The sequence below is a fragment of the Rhinatrema bivittatum genome, chromosome 1 (genome assembly GCF_901001135.1).
Source record: "Rhinatrema bivittatum chromosome 1, aRhiBiv1.1, whole genome shotgun sequence".
NCBI classification, from domain to species: Eukaryota; Metazoa; Chordata; class Amphibia; order Gymnophiona; family Rhinatrematidae; genus Rhinatrema; species Rhinatrema bivittatum.
The window spans coordinates 764,833,988-764,853,762 of record NC_042615.1 but is presented as its reverse complement, the minus strand read 5'-3'; the positions used below and the strand labels follow the sequence as shown (position 1 = coordinate 764,853,762).

Below are 19,775 nucleotides of genomic sequence, written 5' to 3'. Positions count from 1 at the left end.
GCAGGAAATGAGCTGGTGGTCTCAGTCCAGTTCCAGGAGCCGTAGCAGAAGTAGTCACCTAGTGGCCCCTGTCAGGTTCCTACAAATCCTACTTGCTGGTCATTCTTATCCAGGGCAAACACTTGTAGAGGGTCTCTGTGTATGCTTTCCCTCAATCCCTTATCAAATGACATTTTTCACTCTCTTGTTTACCAGCTACCTTGCATTTTACTTCCTCCATGGTTATGGACTTAAAGGAGAAGCTTTCATCTGCTGGTAGAAACTTGTTCATGACTAAGGGGTCTGATTACCAAACCATGATGTGCATTAATGCACGTGAAATACTGCAGCTCTCATTAAATTTGATGGGGGCTACTTACTAACCAATTATAAGGAACAGTGCAGAAAAACTGAAAGTCCACACAAATTTCAATAATTTTCATAAATATTTACTTTTGGTACGGCAACTCCACTATTTCAATGTGAATAACATCAGATTAAAGCGGGTCCCCCGACACGGAACCCGTGTCTCGCCGCGAGGCTGCGTCAGGAGGGAGAAGAATCAACTTGTAAAGTCTATGTTGTTTCTTACATAAAAGATGGTTCTTTTATGTAAGAAATGTATGGGTTGCAGTGACCTTTATTCATACCCAAGGTATGAAGCACAATATTATTCCTTGCAGAATTGATTTACGGAATGGTATTAAAATAATTTCAGAAAATTTCAAATGTGCTTGATTATTTTTCAGTTTGGTTTTAGACCTACTTATAGTTCTGAGGTTGTGTTGCTTAGATGTTTTTAGATAGGGCTTTGATATGGGTTTGAAGTACATATTAGTGCTGTTAGATATATCAGCGTCATTCAACACAGTCATCAGATTTTGCTAACTCATTTGAAGACTATTGGAATATCAACCACGGTTATCAAATGGTCCACTTCATGTCAGATAAACCGCAGGTATGGATGGGATCGTCATCATCCCACTGTACCTCTAGGTTCTGTTTAGTCAGTGTCGCTCTTCAACAATTAACTGCGTCCTATCTGTAACCTGCTTGCAGATCTGGGAGTGGGCTATGGGCTTTATGCAAATGATATCCAATCATTTTGTTCCCACAGTGACTGTGTTAGATGAGGCTAGCTGCTTAGCAGCCATAAAGCAAAAGGTGTTTGAAAACAGGCTAATGCTCTGGATAGGAAAGACTGAATGGATGGTCTGATGAGATGCCAGTGGTCTTTCAGTTTGAGAAATGGTCAGTCCCAGTGTCACATTATGTAAGAAATCTGGGAGTTTTGTTGGAACAAAATCTTTCACCACACCTTCAAGTTAAAACAGTAGTGAGAAATGCATTTTTTTTTAACCTGCACATGCTATAGAAATTAAGAAATTAATTTTCGTACAGTCCTTCGGGTCTTTGTTCTATCAGGTGCAGATCAATGCAGTCCCATTTATATTGGCCTACCCGTGGCAGTGCTAAGAGCTCTTCAGGTGGTACAAAATTCAGCTGCAAGGTTAACAGGAGCAGGACTCAGGGATCACATAACACCTGTCCTAGTTACCAGTACAGTGGCAGATCAAATTCCAAATCCTTTCTTTGATACACAGAGAATTCAGTGCTGAAAGTCCAGTATGTTTTAGTGTGGTTTTAGAGATCTGTAAACCTTCGAGGATGTTAAGATCTGCTGGCCAGAATCTTTTAAGAGTTTCCATCAGTACAGCTAGTCTGTTCGGCTGAGACGTAGGCGTGGACTATTTCAGTTGCCAGACCTCAACATTGGAACTCTCCTCCAGAGGATCTTGAAAGCAGAGCCATGTGTTCGGACCTTCAAGGAGCAGGTTAAGACCTTATTTTGTAAGCAAACATTTGAGATCACATGCTGACAGCCTTCCAGGTTATATAATTCTTGTTTACTCTATACAGTTTTATGGATGCCTTGCAGGAATATGTATGTGTATATGAGATTGAGAAACATGATCAGGTAGGATGGGCAATCAGGTGAAGTAATTCCTGCTGAGAATCCTTTTGGTGGCAGCTCAGGTGACGATGTAATGTTTTAACAGTTATTGTTTGACTATGCTTTTGTTTGTGTGATTTTATTTTGTATGTATGGAAATGAAGATAAGGGGTAACCTGCATGGAGTGGCAGGTTACCTCTTAACAGAATAAAAAATAAATGAATTAAAAGAATACCTAAATAAAGCAAGCTGGGCAGACTGGATGAACCATTTGAGTCTTTTCTGTCATTTACTATTATATTGCATGGCTCCTAGAAATAGGGATACAGCAGTTAAAAATTGTTTAAATAAACCAGAAATGCTCATAAGCTTCATGCCTCCATTTTTCCCAGGGTTGTCTGATCCTATGGGCGAAGCAACATCGTCATGATTATTTAAATGGCACATAGCAGATGTACACAGCACTATATAGACATAGGGAGAATAAATTCAAAGGAACATCTGCAGATGAAACGGTGTTTCAGAAGCTGAAATGGTCATTTACAAACGGGCAACTTCAGTTGCATACGTTTAGCTGTACCAAGCAAAGGTATTTTCAGGGGCAGAGTTGGGGAGGAGTTTACACTTATGCTATTTCTTTTGCATTTTGTAAAGCATGTGCATAAAATGTCCCCAAATTTTCTGTGCAGAATTTAGCAGATATGATGAGTGTTATATGGGTAGTTTTGTTGGGATAATTTTCAAAAGGGAAAATGTTTCCTGCCTAATTTTTACAGGCTGTTAAAAATTACCCCCAAAATAGACAGTCCCTACTCCTTGTAGTTTACAGTCTAGTCAAAACTGATAGTCCAGGGACACAATGAAAAACAATTAAGAGGCTCTGAGTTAAAGCAGCAGGACCTTGACTGAGAAGACTGAAGTTAGATGGGATTAACTTAAGAAGGGGCAGCTTTTAATTGAGTGTCATTAGAAATGATGTTTGCGAGTTTGGAAATGTTTTAAGAAGAACTTGTTTGTAAGTTGTTTCTACTCAGCCTTTTCTTGTATAGCCCAGTTTTGCATGGAATATCGCAGGAGACAGGTACAAATAAGAGGCTTTGAGTTAAACCAGTGAGGTCTTGGATGGGAAGAAAAAACTGCTTTTCTGTACAACCTCCAACTTAATATCATAGTGATATTAAGTCGGAGGCCACAAAAATTTAAAAAAAAAAAAAAAAATCAGCTCGCGGGTTGGAAGACGGACGCTCAATTTTGCCCGTGTCTGTTTTCCGAACCCGAGGCTATCAGCAGGTTTGACAACCGATGCCGGTAAAATTAAGCGTCGGCTGTCAAACCCGCTGACAGCTGCTGCTTCTGTCAATAAGGAGACGCTAGAGACGCACTAGTGTCCCTAGCGCCTCCTTATTACCGCGGGCCCTCATTTGAATAGAAAATCATGCGCCCAGGAGAGTGGCCTGGTCGCGCGTCGGGAGAGTGGGTGTTCGCCTCGGAGCGCCGGCTATCCCGCGCATTTTACTGTATCAGCCCGTAAAGCAGTTGGGTTGAAAATATCGTGCCAACTGAATGGTGCCTCTCCCTAGTATATTAATGGCTATAAGGGAGAAAAATTGTTAAATTCTCTTCTTTACGCAATTGGGTTTTCCTTTAAAGTAAACATTTTCTTTTGCAAGTGAGACCTGCTCCAGAGGATGTTAAAAATAAATAAAAATAAAAAAAACGTACACTTATGTGACCCCTCCCCTTTTAAGGGTTCATTTAGTGGTTCTGTACTTTAAAATGGGAGTTTCCCAGCACTAGAAGGTTCAAAAGGCATGAGTTAAAATGGGATGTGTCAGGAGGGTTCCCTCCCCCAGTTAGGAGAGGACAAGCACTTGGGTATGAATGGGCTTTCTGCGAGGCATGAGGAGGAGTATTGCAGAGTTCGGAAGGAGCTGGGTTGAATTAATGAATCGCTCTGCTGGGAGTCGAGAAGGGACAGGAAGGAGCTATAGTGTGGCCTGAAGTTCCAGTGAGGTTGGGGAGGAGGAAAAATTTGTCTGTATGTTACAAGGGTTATTTCAGGGATTTCCAGCCATCAGAAGTTAGTGGGAGGGATTATTTCTGGGTTAGCTAGATAATTTGCAATTTCAAAAAGGACTCTACATTCTTCTGTTGTGGATCAAAGCAAGGGGCGACCTGTGGGAGAAACGGTTGTGTTTTTGTGAGTGGAGAGGACTTAAAGTGAATAAAAACTTTTCCATGCTCAAGTATTTAATGAGCAGCTATAAGAACTATGACCTTTTCCTTGTTGGATTGAGTTTTGCAAGTTCTTTTTGTAATTGCTGGAACATTGCTTATTTTTTCCAGTACATTTTCTTTGGAACATTACATTTTGAAGTGGAATGGTTTATTTTCTGTCCTTATTGAACGGTGTGTGACGGAGCTTTGCCATTCACTAACATTTTCTCCCAAGTAATTTTTCCAGCAATGGGCAGTGGGAGGGAGTTTTTGATATTTGGGATTCCTCCCCTTGCTATAACCCCACTTTTTTGGGGGGGAAGGCTTGTGTGGGATGTAAAAATCCTCCTGAGCGTTCTCAGTCTTCAGTGGAGTAGGAGTTTGACTGTTGGATCTTTTCCTCATCCCAATTGGAATTTTTGGAGTAGAAGGGAGCGAGATTTTTGGAAGATGAATGATTGTCTGGAGGGGAGGGCATGCCCCCGGGATCCTGAAAGGCTGCAATCAAAGACTTTTTGCCTGAGCAAACAGAGAAAGCAAGGCTGAAAAGAAGTTAGGACTCTTGAGCAGAAAACTTGAGACCTAGAAGCTTTGAGAGCTGGATTACAGTTTGGGAGGGGTTATTTTGGACCAGTTGGTTAAGATTATGAGCTTGGAGATCTTTTTCTAACCTTGTGTTATAGCATCTCTAGGCCATCTCATGGATAGAATCAAGGGAATCTCAAGAGCAGCAACTTTGGAGAGCTGTTTTAGCCCTTCTCGCTCTGTTAAAAAGTCATAAATCTATCATACCTCTTGATTAGTTTTGATTCATCATTCAGATAAAGTTCAAATCAACCAAAGTATAGCACTGCTCATCTACTTCTATAGTAGCTCATGCTCCTTTGTGTTGGCAATCTGGCTCAATCAGTATAAAATGTCATTACATACTTGTCTTGAGTAAAAGAAATATATATATTAAAACCCACACTATTAACCTTGGCACTAATTGTAATAATGTTATGCTTGCTTTGGATGCCAGTTTGAGGGATTTAATAAAACTTGAGCCCTCACAAATTCCTTTAGTTGAGCGATTATTAGCGATGTCAAAAATTGTTACTATTGAGCACATTGTTCTAATAGCACTATTGATATTCAAATGAAAACTGCCACCTGATTTATTTAGCAAAGTTTTTTTTTTCTGAACAAACCAGCAAAATATTTGTGTACCTAGTAAATATAATTAAAGCAAATTCATTTTTCTTTCTCTCTTGAAGTGTTAAATTCCTTCCCCTCCATATGTTGCATGCATTTATCACAGAATAGCTTTCTGTTCTCAAGGGAGAAAATGTTAGCTTGCCTAATTTCCGAGGTGTAACAGATAGACTTTACTTGGAGAGAGGTGTGATCTTCCCTACCTGTCCTGGTTTCACGCATACTTTTATGGTGATACTTAAAGTGGCGTGAAAACCTTTGGCAAGTACATTATGTGCTTCCATTAAAGATAACTAGTGGGCTGTAACTGAGGATTGGTGAGACAGCTGACCTGACTGGGAATTGTTGGCTCTAGTCCTCCCGTGACTCAGCTGTCAAGTTTTCCCACCGAGCCTTCCTCTTAGGAGAGTTGTTGCAACCTTAGAACAGTTTTGGGCAGTGGAGCACAAACCATTAAAATTAGTTTAACCAGGTGAGCATTTCCAAACTTTCTAGCCTTTTTTTTCTGTTTGCATTTGTTTCTCTGGCAGTCAACATGGTGAGACTTTTCTATGTATAGGGCATTCTCTTGTCCTTATGGAACGGACTCCCAGTGGAAATTTAACATTTACAGGATTATGTTTTCGAAAGCACGTGAAGGCTTACTTGTTTCGTGAAGTTTTTGGTTGATTTGCTGTGGTTTTATTGGTTTTAATGTGCTGTTTGTCTTTTAATGTGTATGTAAATGTATAAGCCGCCCAGAACAGATGTCTGGTAATTGGTCAGGTTAGAAATGAATGTAAATAATACATTTTTTCTGTGATGACTTTTTACTGTCTTCCTTTTTGTCTAGGTTTTCCCATCATTTGTAATTGTCTCTTACCAGACTATTGTGTTCTACGTTGTACTCTTTCACTCGCATTCAAGCTATCAGTGTCTGTCAGTGAAATGCAACAAATCTCTCCCTCAGACACTCAGCCCATCACTTTTCAAGACTGAGACACCAATCTCTCTCACTCTTTCACTCTCAGGCACAATCCTTTTTCCATGTACCTTCCTCCAGAGCATAAATCTCCCTCTTTTCTACTGCACCATTATGGAAAAAAATATACATATGTACATTTTTTAATTTATTAATTCTTACATCTGGACCTGAACATTTTAATCCTGCTGCTAGAGGGTATGATTTTCTAATTTTTGGATCTGATTTTTTTTATTTTTTTAGTAAGTCTGCTCTTCTAAATAATTTCAGGGAGCTTACAACTTTATTAGTATTCAGGTCCCTGCCCCAAAGAAGTTATGGTTTGAGATTCTCAAATCAACTGGAGAAAAAGTTACTTGTCCATATTCATAAGGAGTTTCAGAGGGGATAGTGGGCTTTGAGCCCTGTTTCCATGATTCTCAGCTCAGTACTGTAACCAGTAAGCCCCTCCTTCGCCTCAGGCCCAGAAGGGGTTTTCTCCTATTTTGTATCCATAGTGAAAAAGCTTTATAAATTAGGCCCCTTAGTCTTTCAGCTCAGTGTAACTGGAACCTGCTGGGCTATTGCATTGGTTGCTTTTCTTTCTCAATTATATAATCGCTCTCCCCAGCCTAGCCCAGTTTTCATAGTGACAGTTTTCTGTACACGTGTACGCTGAGTCTGGCCATTAGGTATCACTGTTACGTGGTGACCGAGATTTCTACCTTTGCAGCATTTCAAACTCTGCCATTTTTTTTTTTTTTTGGGGGGGAGGGGAGTGCATGTCTATTTTCTCCTGCTTTGGGTTTCCATTTCATATGAAACCAGCCTTCCATGGCAGACACTTGGTATTTTTTTTTCCGATATTTTATCTCTGCCCCCTCCTCCCCAACTCTCAACCAGTAATTGCAGTGATCATCATCGGCCAGGGGCCATACACTAGAATTCCCTCTGAAACCTTGTAAGTGTGGGACCTTAAGTGTGGCTACTAGATGTTACTATTGTATGATGACATAATGATAATGAGGGCTGCCTCAGAAGCATCTCTCGCCGGGCTGAGGAAAAGGAGACTCGACCTGGGAATCAAACCCCGGTCTTGAGACTTGAGGACAGAAATGTATATATCCTAGAAGAAAAGAAGGATATGATAGAGATAGTCAAATATATCCAGATTACAAATACTGCACAAAAAAGCAAGCATTTTTAATGGAAAGGAAGTTTGGAATAAGAGGTCATGAGGCTCTAGCAGGATAGGCGTAAGATTAAGTAACAATTCTTCACAGAAAGAGTGGTGGATGCACGGAACAGCCTCCCAGTGGAAGCAAAAGCAGTAGTAGAATTCAATAAATTATGGGATAAAGACAGAGGATCCTTAGTTGTAAAGAGAAAAAAACAGTATCAAGGAGAGGCTATGGTCTGTCCACCAGAAGGAAAGGGGAGCAGACTAGATGGGTTTTAATTGTCCTTGTGTACCATGACCTGTTTCTATGTTACGATTATTTGATTAACCTAATGTACTAAATTTAGTTTGAAAGACTGACGTAGTTCAGGTAAGCTGAGAAGTGTTACCTCATTTTCAGCAGGATGCCTGGCATTGAGATGCTGGGGAAGTGACATGCTAAGATGGCTGGGATCTCTAGCTTTCCATTGTCGGATGATGTTGCTGCCTCCATATGAATCTGTTTTTGCTTGCATTCTACATTTGAATGTAGAAAGCAAATGCACTCTGAACTGGTATGAGAAGGCATTACTAAAGCAACTTAAAATAAAAATGAAACTAGATTTTGTTTCCACACACCTTCTTTAAGAAGTTGTTGTTCGGGTTTTCATTGTGTTCTCATACAAATGCAGATAACAGAACAATATTGGAGTAAAATTCAAAGCTGAACTAAAAGGCAGTCACCTCATTCCAAATGTAAGCCACCAATAATGCAAAAAGAATGAACTCATAACAGAGTATAATATGTCTTCAGTGGCTTCAGTAACTCTTTCAGGTAGATCTGTCCTCATATATTCAGATACCCAAAAAAACTGTCTGTAAGGCATTGGACACTGTACGCATAAAATCATAATTACAATAAGAATTGTTTTCAGGCTTTGAAGTTTATGGTACTTTCCCTTTCACTTTTTTTTTTTTTTCTGAAAATGGGCTTCTTATGATATATGGACTTTCAGATGCTTTGTTATTGTTGCATTTGTTCCTCATTTTTCAAATTGTTTTTGTTTTTTTTTAAATTTTAGAAACGTATAACCTGCCCTTCCACGGTTCGGGGCAAGGTACAGTTTGCACATCCATAATAATAAAAAAAAAAAAACCCGAGGTTAACAATAAAGCAGATAAAACAGACAGTCAAACATACTTGAAAGAGGAGTCGTAGGAGTTTGCCGTGTTGACCACAGATGACAGTATTGCTGCACTTCTCCCTTCAGCTGGGAGAGTCGAAATACAGAGCTGAATATTCAGGTGGGGAGGGCTCCCAGGGAATACAGAGGAAATAAGAACCCCCAATTAAAACTAAAGCACCTTATCTATGTTGTCTTCCATTTTAGGTGTTCTGCTGTTACGTTTTCACACATGTAGCTTCTGAAATACTTCAGCTTTTAAGACAAATCAGTTTTTCTAGCTTATGGCCTCTTGCAGTCTTCTCACCACTTTACTCAGCTGCTGCTGCTATCCATTTACATATTGTTTTGATATCCTATGACACTACTTAAGGCTCATGAACTCTTCAACTTCTTTGAGTTCATTTTCCATGACAAATTTTTAGATAACTCAAGCTGCAGCATGTCCAAGCAACGTGAAAATGGAGCGAAGAAGCTTCTAATGAGAGGGATATGTAAGGGGGGGGGGGTCATAAAATTATGAGCATTATGTATTCATTTATTGAAGTTTAATTGGCATCAACACCAGAATGCTCCCAAGGGAAGAACCGAAACATAAAAACATCAGTTCATAGCATCCCTGTAATATGCAAAACACCTATTGATGTAAGAAAAGTGCTTAAATACAAAAGTTCTTGACATGTCATACAAAAGTAAATGTGAGGTGACTAAAACTAACTGAGGGTGTGCACCATTCCACCATAGCAATCCTAGTCAGCAAGCAGTGTGGGCCTGACCATCGCCTCAGATGGTTAAAACAAGAGAGGAGAGCCTAAAGCAACAACCAGCTTAAATCAGAACCTACAGATCAAAGCTATGTTTGGATGAATAATAATAAACAATTAGTAATTATTAATTTGGCCAGAATTAAAAACAAAACAAATCGCATGCCAGGGTATTAATATGGGATAATACTTTGTTGTGCTTCAGTTTTGTTTTAAATGCTGTGGAGGGGGCACCCTGGGTAGGGCACTAATGAAACCTGAAAAGAAAAATAAGAACAGAGGCTCATGGAAAGGAGTTTTACACTTAAAGAAGCCAAACTGGGTAAGCGTGGGTGATCTGGTTTGAAGAAGAAAAATGAACGAAGCCGTCCTGGTACAGTAAATTGTATCTGATTTATAAAGAATTTTAGAACTGAATTTAGCTTCTAGATTGCCTAAGTCTGTAGGCAGTCTGTTCATTGGTTTTGTGTTGCCTTTATAGTAGAAAAGAACTTTTTTTTTTTTCATCACTCACTCTCATTTCAACAAAACTGCAAGTTGGTGATGAATCCTATTGTTGGAACAAGACCACAGGCTGTGGTAAAATGGTAAACCACCAATATTAACCTCAGCAGGAGCTGCAAGTGCTATGGAAAACAATAGCTGGCTGGGAGGCAGATCATACTGGCACTACTGTAATTTTACTCTGCTACCTCATTGATCGGGCTCTATGCCGTTTTACAGAAGCTGTGTCAAAATGTATACGCTAGTCAAGTAAAATGTATATGCTAGTCAAGTAAACGCTAACTTGCAGTCAATGCAGTTTTTACAAAGGGAAAAATGTTAAAAAAAAAAACAAAACAAAACAAAAAAAACCCTTTTCTTTAAATAAGTGATAGTTAAAAATAAGATATTTAATTTCTTGTTCAATCGCAGACTTTGTATACTCAAATATACTAAAGCCTCAATTTTGTCAGTTTGAAAGTGTGCAACTATTCATGCAGTGGAGTTACAAAACCAACTATTCCACAAGCTGGCTAAAATATGTTTTTCACATTATGGGGAAAAGGCCTTGAACTGAGACCTCCAGATATTCAGCCATATTGGTGGCTCAGAAACTTTTGCTGGCCTAAGTTGTTCCTTTTTTTATATACTAGTATTGCTTAGAGTGTTGACGCAAACTATTATAACTGTAGTAGTATTCAATACTGAGTTAGGGAATATTCAGGGCTGAATGAGAAATTTAATCATCCCGACAGCCGATCCCCTGATTTCCTTTCAGTTAGCTGTCTGCCGCAAAGAGCTTTCATAAAAACCATGCTGATAATCTACTGGACAAACTGCATATTTATTCTTAGTGTTTGTACTGTCCTTAAGATCATATATTGTCAGTATAGAGGATGTTTGTTTTGATAACTTAACCTGTAGAAGTAAATACTCCTGAAATGATTTGACTAGTTTGAGACGTAATGGAATATTACAGCCTGTTAAAAGCAGGTAGAAAATGATAGTAACCAAATCATAATCTATAGGCTGAAAGGGATTGGAAGTCAGTCTGTGTGCAGATGATTGGCATAGTAGAAACTAGCCATTTATTTTATTCTTTCTCTGTTATTTTTTTTTCTGGATCTTCAAGCTTCTTCTGGTAATCAGAAAAGTAATGCTGCTAGGTCTTAGAAAGAGTTTGCATTCGCTTTGAGATGATCCTCCATGCCATTTTATGCTCTCTCTTCCAAACTGCATTATGTTTGTTCTGCATTATAGTTTGAAATACTGTTTATGTATTGTATAATCAGAAAAAAAACATTAAATGGGACTGTGAGGGGGAACACATTAACTTTTACCAAGGAGGCAGTATTTTGTATATAGAAGCAAAGCTATGCACCTGAAAGTAAACAAAGCTATAGGACCTGATGGATACATCCAAGAATACTGAAGGAGCTAAAGTAGGTACTGATTATCACTTGTCTAGGAGAGGTTCCAAGAAACTGTAGAAGAGAGTGACGTGGTACCACTCTACATGGGGGGAAATAAGGAAGAAGCAAAGAACTACAGACAGCGTAACATCAGTGATGGGTAAGATAATAGTACTGAAGGATAAAAATCATACAGTGCCTTAATGCTAGTGGATTATAGGATCATAGACAAAATAGTTCAAAAGGGGAAAGGTTTGTCAAACAAATATTGATTTCTTTGCTGAAATGACCAGAATAGTAGGTTGGATTGTCCAGTAAATGTGACCTTTGCCACTGTTCCAAGTAGAAGACTGGCGAGCAAGCTAGCTAGTCTGCAAGTTGGAACAAACATTATAAACTAGATGAGGAATTTGTTGAGGTGGCAGCCAATAGGATGCGGAGGTGTTCCACAAGAGTCAATGGTAGAATGGCCACTTTTAGAGACAAAATGTTGGGCTCAGTGGACCACTGGGTCTGACCTAGAATGGTGCATGTTATGTCAGAGCAGTGGTTCTCAACCTGTTTTCTATCAGGACACACCTGAGAGATGACGCTCACATGTGTGACACACTGAACCATGACCATCATGGGACTAAATCTAAACATATACTCTGCATCGACAGGAATCTCCCACTTCTTACCAATGAGTGCAGAGCAGAACTAAGACGTTTGTCTGTACAACTCACCATACAAAAAAGATATTCTGATTCTGGTGTCATCTCAATAACAGCATCAAAAACTCCCTCTGCTACCAGGTGCATTGTAAAATAATACAAAACCTGGCAAAAAACAAACTCCACTCTGTACGTATCTGTCAAACGTGCCATACCGCAACAGCACTAACTTCAAGAAATGAAACAACAATAGCCCTACCCATGAAAAGGCAGCAGTTCACCACCAGTGAACTGCTGCCTTTTCTCATATTGAGAAAATACAACAAATAAGACTGATACAAACCTCTAGTAAAGTATCCCATCTCAGTCACATACTCACAGAACACAGACAGACCTACCTTCACCTAATATAGAATAAAAGACCACAAATTACAAATGCAGAAACAAAAACTGGAAAGAAAACCTGCAAGCAGTGCAAAACTGGAGAACTAGAAATGGAAATATATATTTCCTTCTCCACTAAGAAAAGATCAGATAGAAGAAATGAATATTCTCAAAACTGATATATTATGGCTCTTGCACCCCGTCACTCCCTTCCATGCCCCCATCACCTCTCACGTCTCTCAACTATTCAATCGTCCCTTCACATGCTCATATTCCTGTCCAACATTTACAGCACCCCCCCACCTCTGCATCTTCTTCCCTGTGCCTCCTCTCACCCCTGCTCAACTCTCCCTGCCCCTTCCCTTTCCCCTTCCCTACCCAGCATACCTCTGACTACCTCTTTCCCATCCCCTGATCTCCCCCAACCCAGCAGCCCCCACACCTCCATCTCTGCCTCCACTTCATATCTCCTCCTTGCCCAGCAGCCTCAGTCCCTCTTTCCTCCACCTCTCCCTGCCCAGCAGCCCCCCAGCCCCTCCTTCCTCCACCTCTCCCTACCTAGCAACCCCAACCTTCTTTCTCCCACCCCTTCCTACCCAGCAACCCCAACCTCCTTTCCTCACCCCTTCCTAGCCAGCAGACTCCTAACTCTCTTTCTCTCAAGACCTTCCTGCCCAGCAATTTCCTCCTACTGGTTCCCAGCCAGCATAAGCCTTCAGTCCAATCCAGAGTCTCCCTCCCCCTTTACCAGCAGCAGATGAGAGGAAGAAGACGAGGCAGCAGCAGTGGAAGTCAGCAGTGGATCTATAGAGCACACACATCTCTTCCTCATGCTCCTACTTTCATGACCAGGCCCCATGGGGTGAAGAGAGCATCAGCAGCCTTACTGCCAGGCCAGACAGAGGAAGATAAAGGATATTCCTGAAAAGACCACTTGACTTCAAATGACATGTATTCAGATCATGCTTACCTGAGGTTAAGAGGCATTACACTGTAAATGCCACTAACCGTTTTCTGAAACACAAAAGATGGTGAGAGCCAGTCACCAATTTGTACCTATCTACTCTGTTTTTTTCTAGATCTGTAGTCATCTCCCTTCCTCCCTCTTTCCACTCCTAAAGATCTCTGACACAGTGGTTCTCAACAAGTGTGTGAAGACACACTAGTGTGTCGCGAGGTCACGGAAGGTGTGTCAAAGACCCACCAGACGGCTGCTCTTTCCTCGACAGTCTGGACAGAAGTTGGCCGATTTCTCCTTTACTGGGTATGAGAAGAAGCTGCTCTTGCTTCCTTCTCCTCTTCCTGGCCCAGTGGGACGTTATTCCCTTCTCTTTCACCCAGATCAGAGCAAGATATCACCAACTCCTGTATACATGTCATTTGAAGTCAAGTGGTCTTTTCAGGAATAATCCTGCAAGATGATCATTGAAAGTAGTAATGATTGATTTATATTCTAAATCACTTCTATGTAAGAGTCTTACACACCTGGATGCACTCCTAAAAACATTCAGTGAATTCTTATTTTTTTTAACCAGTTGATTTTCTCCGCAGGATAGTTTATTTTTTTGATTTATATTCCGCCTTTCAGGCACTTCAAAGCAGATTACATTCAGGGATGTGGGTATTTATTCTGTCCCCAGAGGGCTCACAATCTGTGTTCGAACCTGAGGCAATGGAGGGTGAAGGGACTTGCCTGATATCACTAGGAAGAGCAGTGGGATTTGAACTCTGGCTTCCCTGGTTCGCAACCCGCTGCTTTAACTACTTAGGCTAGTTGACTACATTTTTTTGAGAAATGTTTCAAATCATTGCACATAAAATTTAGTATTATTCTTGCGAATCAAACTACAGCTGTTTGATTCACAAAGAAAGTAATGCTAAATTTTATGTACGATGATTTGAAAACATTCTCAAAAAAATGTTTTTTGACCCTGGGCAAAAAAGGCTAATTTTGAACCTGAGCCACATACAAGGGTATTACGAAGATCTTTTTCTTTCTTCAAAAGGAAACTGTCCTACAGAGAAAATCAATGAGGTTTACTGAATGGTTTTATAGGTGCTTCTTGTGATTTATATTCTAAACAGTCTGCATCACCATTTAATAGCAAAGGCATGCAAAAGGTGCTTTATATCTTCTGGGTTTTCTTAAATTTAGGTATTTTTGGGAGGGCTGCTTTACCCCTAAAACCACATTAAGAAGTAGTTATTACCAACTCGGAAAAGGTGAAAGTGGTTCATTCTGTATAGGTCAACCTCTGTCTTTAATTTAGCTCTGAAATCATTATTTGTTCATAATCTAATATTACTACTAGTTATCATTTCTACAGCACTTCTGAATGTACATAGTGCTGTTCAGCTGCACATAACAGACCATCCCTTCTCGACAGAGCTTTCATTCTAGTCAAGAAACAAGACTAATCAAATGTGTTATCTCATACGCATTATCTTTCAGTCATTAAAATTGATGTAGTTTATAAAAACAGGGAATGTGACCAAGAATAAGAACTTGGTGGCCTGTCCATTGTGACCAGATTGCTAATTGTTGTAAGCTGCAGACCACTGTTTCTCAACCCTCTTCTGGAGGCACACACATTCATTTGGTTTTTCAGGATTGCCACAATGAATATGCAAGTGATGGATTTGCATACAGTGGGTTCTCCAATGTATGGAAATCTATTTCACGCTTATTCACTGCGGATATTCTCCAAGGGAGGGCTGGGAAACATTGCTGTGGACCCCAGTTGATCTTTTGTTTGGGAAGCTGAAAATGTACAGATAATTGGTTGGGGAGTAGAGAAAGCATTTTAAACAAGTTTAAGAAAGTAGAACCTTACCATCTAATGTTTTAATGTAGACTTTAACAAGAATAAATATTAGATTAGGTATAAAACAAAATTCCCAATCTAAAATCGATATGGGCAAGCCTGATGATTGTCTGTATTTTAAAGTTATTGTAATTGAGGCAAAAGGACAGAGGGCAATAGGACAGTCATAACTAAGATAAAACAGGCATAATCCAGTGAAACGTTTTGTAGGCATTATGTAAACTAACCCCTTTTCTGTTTAACCTATATGCTGTAAGTCCACAAAGCAAGTAAAGAGAGTCAAACAATGTGAATGTAACCAAAAATTGTCCAGTCACCAAATACAGCAATCTACTTGAATTAAACTTATTTGCCTGTAATTCATAACTTTAAAAATGTAGAGCAAAGACACAGATGCTTCAGATAGATGCAGATGGACCTTCATAACACCCATATGTGCAAATTAGTTTTCAGCATGAAATGTCCTGGTCATCCTTAATCATTGGTCCATCATTTTTACATTCAAAAAAAGTCCCTCTGTTCTATTTTTTTGAATTTTTAAATGCAAATTAAAATTAGTTTATTGGAAGTACTGGCAGCAGCAGTGCTTGCTCCCAATGCACCTAACATAATGTTATGTTTCGCTCCAGAACTGCATCAGGGACGCAAATCAAAGTGATATGCGTGTCTTTGAGGACTGAAATCGCCGTGTCTCAGATGTTCAAAATGGCCGCCATTTGTGAATTATAGGCAAATAAGTTTAAATTTAAGTTGAATGCTATATTTGGTAACCTATATGCTAACCATTTTATCTGCTTTGTATTGTAATTTTAATGAATAGAATGAGAGATGGTTTTACCATGTAATTTCATATTTGAACCATAAAGAGTTATTTCTTTGGACCTGATAATGTTAATGCATGATAGATCAGCTTTGTCATCAGTGCACTAGCCCTACTGTCTTCAGACCTAGTCCTGCAGCTCCTATCTTAATGTTTTAGCATGTTTTATGTACAGGCTGCCTTATCTGGTCCCTTTTGCTGTCTGTCAAGGTCTAGCAGCCTCCAAGTCCCATTCCTAAACCCACCATATCCAACAGGCATCTGCAGAATACCTGGTCAAGTCAGCTGCTTCCACTAAGTTCTTGTGCTGAATTTGAGCCTGCTGTTGGCACTGTGGCTGACTTTGTTTAGCAAGTTTTATTTTTATAAACAGGCTTGTCTTATTGCAACAACACAGTAATTACCCTTTATGTTTGTGGTATAAGCAGTAAAGTGGAATTTCTGGATTTTGCCTAACAGTCAATTCTGTTAGAAAATTGCTGGATTATTTGGGGTGTGATTCACATACCTGTGAGTGACCCTTTGCTCATGAAATTTAGACTGGGGCTTTTTGGGGGCAGAGGGATATGCAAGCAGGCATGACATATCTGTTTCAACTTGCAGTCACACCCCATTTGTTTTAAAGCACGTATTTTGTCTGACTACATGCAGTACTGCTTGTCTCAAGAGCCAGTAAAGCCCTTGCAGGGTGCAGAAGGTCTTAATTACAATGATTTCACAATTTCAGGATTGTGCTACTGCAAATAATTTGATCCATTTAACTCAGTTACCACATGCTCATTATTGGTCCTGGATTTGTTGTTATAATATGCAAGGTTTTGTTGTATAATATGCAAAGTTTTGCTAGCAAGCATAGTCCTAGATTTAATTTCCTCACTTGATAGACTTGATTCTATTTATCAGAACTTCCTGGTCAAAGAACTTCCTGAACAAAGAAAATACCAATTGTAAGATAACTTTGAATCAAGCACGCAGGTGCACATGTATGCACATATGCTGGCTCGCGCCACAAGATGCAACCATATTATAACAGAAGCGCGTATATGCTAGGGATGTGCAGAGGGACGCCATACGTTGCATTCGGGATTCGTATTCGTCGGGGGGCAGATACGTTGCATTCAGCAAGGGGGGCCCCCAATACGTTTATATGTTAATTCTTATTCATCCCAGCTAAAATTAAATTAACTACAACCCCCCCCCCCCCCCCCAAGACTTACCAAAACTCCCTGGTGGTCCAGCAGGGGGTCCGGGAGCCATCCCCTGCACTCACACCCTCGGCTGCCGGTTTCAAAATGGCGCCGATAGCCTTTGACCTACTATGTCACAGGGGCTACCGGTGCCATTGGTCAGCCCCTGTCACATGGTAGGAGCAATGGATGACTGGTCGGCCTCTGTGACATAGTGAGGGCAAAGGCTATCGGCGCCATTTTGAATACTGGCAGCCGACAGTCCGAGTGCAGGAGGTCGCTTCCGGACCCCCGCTGGACTTTTGGCAAGTCTTGTGGGGGTCAGGAGGGTGGGGGGTTTGTTTAAATTGGCTCCTTTAGATGGCCAAATAATTCGGCGAAGATTTGTTGTATTCGTGGGGAATCGCGATACGTTTCACTTCCCCATGAATACAACGAATATGTCCCTATACGTTGCGGATTGCCAATTCATAGGGAACGAATGCACACCCCTAATATATGCTCGCTTGATATAAAATAGGCTGTGCACACAATTTTACATGGACACGCGCTGGGTAAGTGGGGGGATTTTAGTAGAGATGCGCCAACACAAATACCAATTTCCCCAGTTCGATCCCAGTTTGCCCAGGTAAGGGGTAGGACTTCCTAACCCCCCCTAGTTGAAATAGCCTCTCTTTTATCCTGCTGACTAACCTATAATTTTTTAATTTATTACTTACATGCATCCATAGCAGTAGTAAAATTATGTGGCAGGGGACCCCTGTGCTCGTAATTATTTACATGCCCGTTTCATAATAAGTCCCGGAATGCCCATGCCCTGCCCATACCCCGCCTAGACCATGCCCACAGCCAGCCCCTTTTTTTGCAACTTCTTATTTGTGCGTGTACTGGGGGATATGCACGTGCTCGGGCACCTTTTAAAATCTGCTCCGCGCATACCAGCCAGACATACTCGCATATCTCCCGTTTTTGGCATGCACCAGGCTTTTAAAATTCATCCCGAGCCTTTTTCTTTTAGGACTATTGGATTTATTGTTTTAATGTTATATTTTTAAGTACAGAGTGAATTTGTTAGGTGGGCTGATTGTGTATTTAAAGTGGGAGTGAATTGATTGTTTTATTTTATGTGATAAAATGATTTTGTATGAGGTTGGGGCCTGGATTGGGGGGGGGGGGGTTTGCTTTATTTTTAACCTCTTAGTGAATATTTAAAGAACGCTAAATAAATTTGTTAAATACATAAATTGTTCTTACATGAAAATCCCAGTCTCTCTCTGTACTGAAATAATGTACTTTTTTAAATGTTAATTTTATTAAATCTTATGAGATCCCAAATTTTATGAAGCTGGAATTATATGAGTTAGGTTTCTATCCTGTAAAATCTGGACGTGCAAAAAATGGAGCGACGAGAAAATCTCCATTAAGCAGAGCTGAATATCTTTTTTTTTTTTTTTTTGTAACCTGGCACAGAGATCTTCAGGAATTCTGATATTCACACAGCTAATGGATTTCTCACTATTGACGTTTAACTATTAATTAGTATATAGACAAGTAAACAGGTTATGTTTTCTGTTAAGCCTGGGATTGTCCTGATTAAGATGCTGATTTTGGGTGAGCAGTTACAGGTGGGACAAGATGTGCTGCAGAGATAACTTTTCAGTGTTGCATATGTTACACATTAGTAGATACATGTTTTTATAACTTGCTCTGGGGGTGTGAATGGAGCGAGAAATCAAATTTAACTAAATAAATATCATGACTGCCACTTAATATTTCTATAGCCCTATTAAACACATACAGTGCTGTACAGGCATGTAAAACAGACAGTCCCTGCTTCATGGAGATTACAATCTTGTCGAGATCCATAGACGAGAGAGAACTGCAAAGCCCTGTGTGTCCTCCTGCTGTATATTCACTGTCTGCTAAAATCTGAACAGCTTGTGTGTACATATAAAGGAAAAGGTGAGCATAAAAAAGTACAAATCTACAACTCCATTAATAAATATTGATAGATATAGGTATGTAGCTGTGTATCAAAGATTGTCTGGTGGTTATATTTACTTATTTGAGCCATTAAAGTTTTACTATGGGAGAGTGATGGGGAAAGATACTCGTTCTGCAAAGCAAAATAAGTGAACAGCACATAGATCTATGAATCTGCAGTTCTTGGCAGAAAAAGCCGCATAGTTTGCATATGGTGGGCCATGCTTGCTATATAGTTTTGTTTGGTTTTGCTGTAATTAAGACATTTGAAGTAATTCAGTCATTTTAACTTTTATCCCGGAAGGATATTGATGCTGTGCCCACCACCATAAAGTTGAAAATGTTTCCTCATCTACCTCATAGTTTTGTAATTAAACCCCCACAATGTACTTGAAAATGTGTTGCTACACCAACAATTTCTCGCAAGCAGAGTCTCGAGTACCATGTGATGCAATTGGAGACCAAGAGAATGGGGCAGGAAGAGAAGGGCCTAATCCCAGCTGTTGGGGGTCTCTAGTCTGAATAAAACGAACTTCCAAGTGTACCTTGATATGTTGCCTATACATATTAGTCTTAGAACCTCCAGAGGGGCGTTCTCTTTTAGCACAATGAAAGGTCTGAGGCAAGTACTAGCAA

At 40.0% G+C, this 19,775-nt stretch overlaps 1 protein-coding gene across 10 annotated transcripts in view; it reads left to right on the top strand.

Annotated features, from left to right (window-relative positions):
* The window catches only part of NEDD4L (NEDD4 like E3 ubiquitin protein ligase), a 907,002-nt gene that overhangs the window by 643,942 nt on the left and 243,285 nt on the right, over window positions 1-19,775 (top strand). The gene's annotated exons all lie outside the window — the stretch shown is intronic.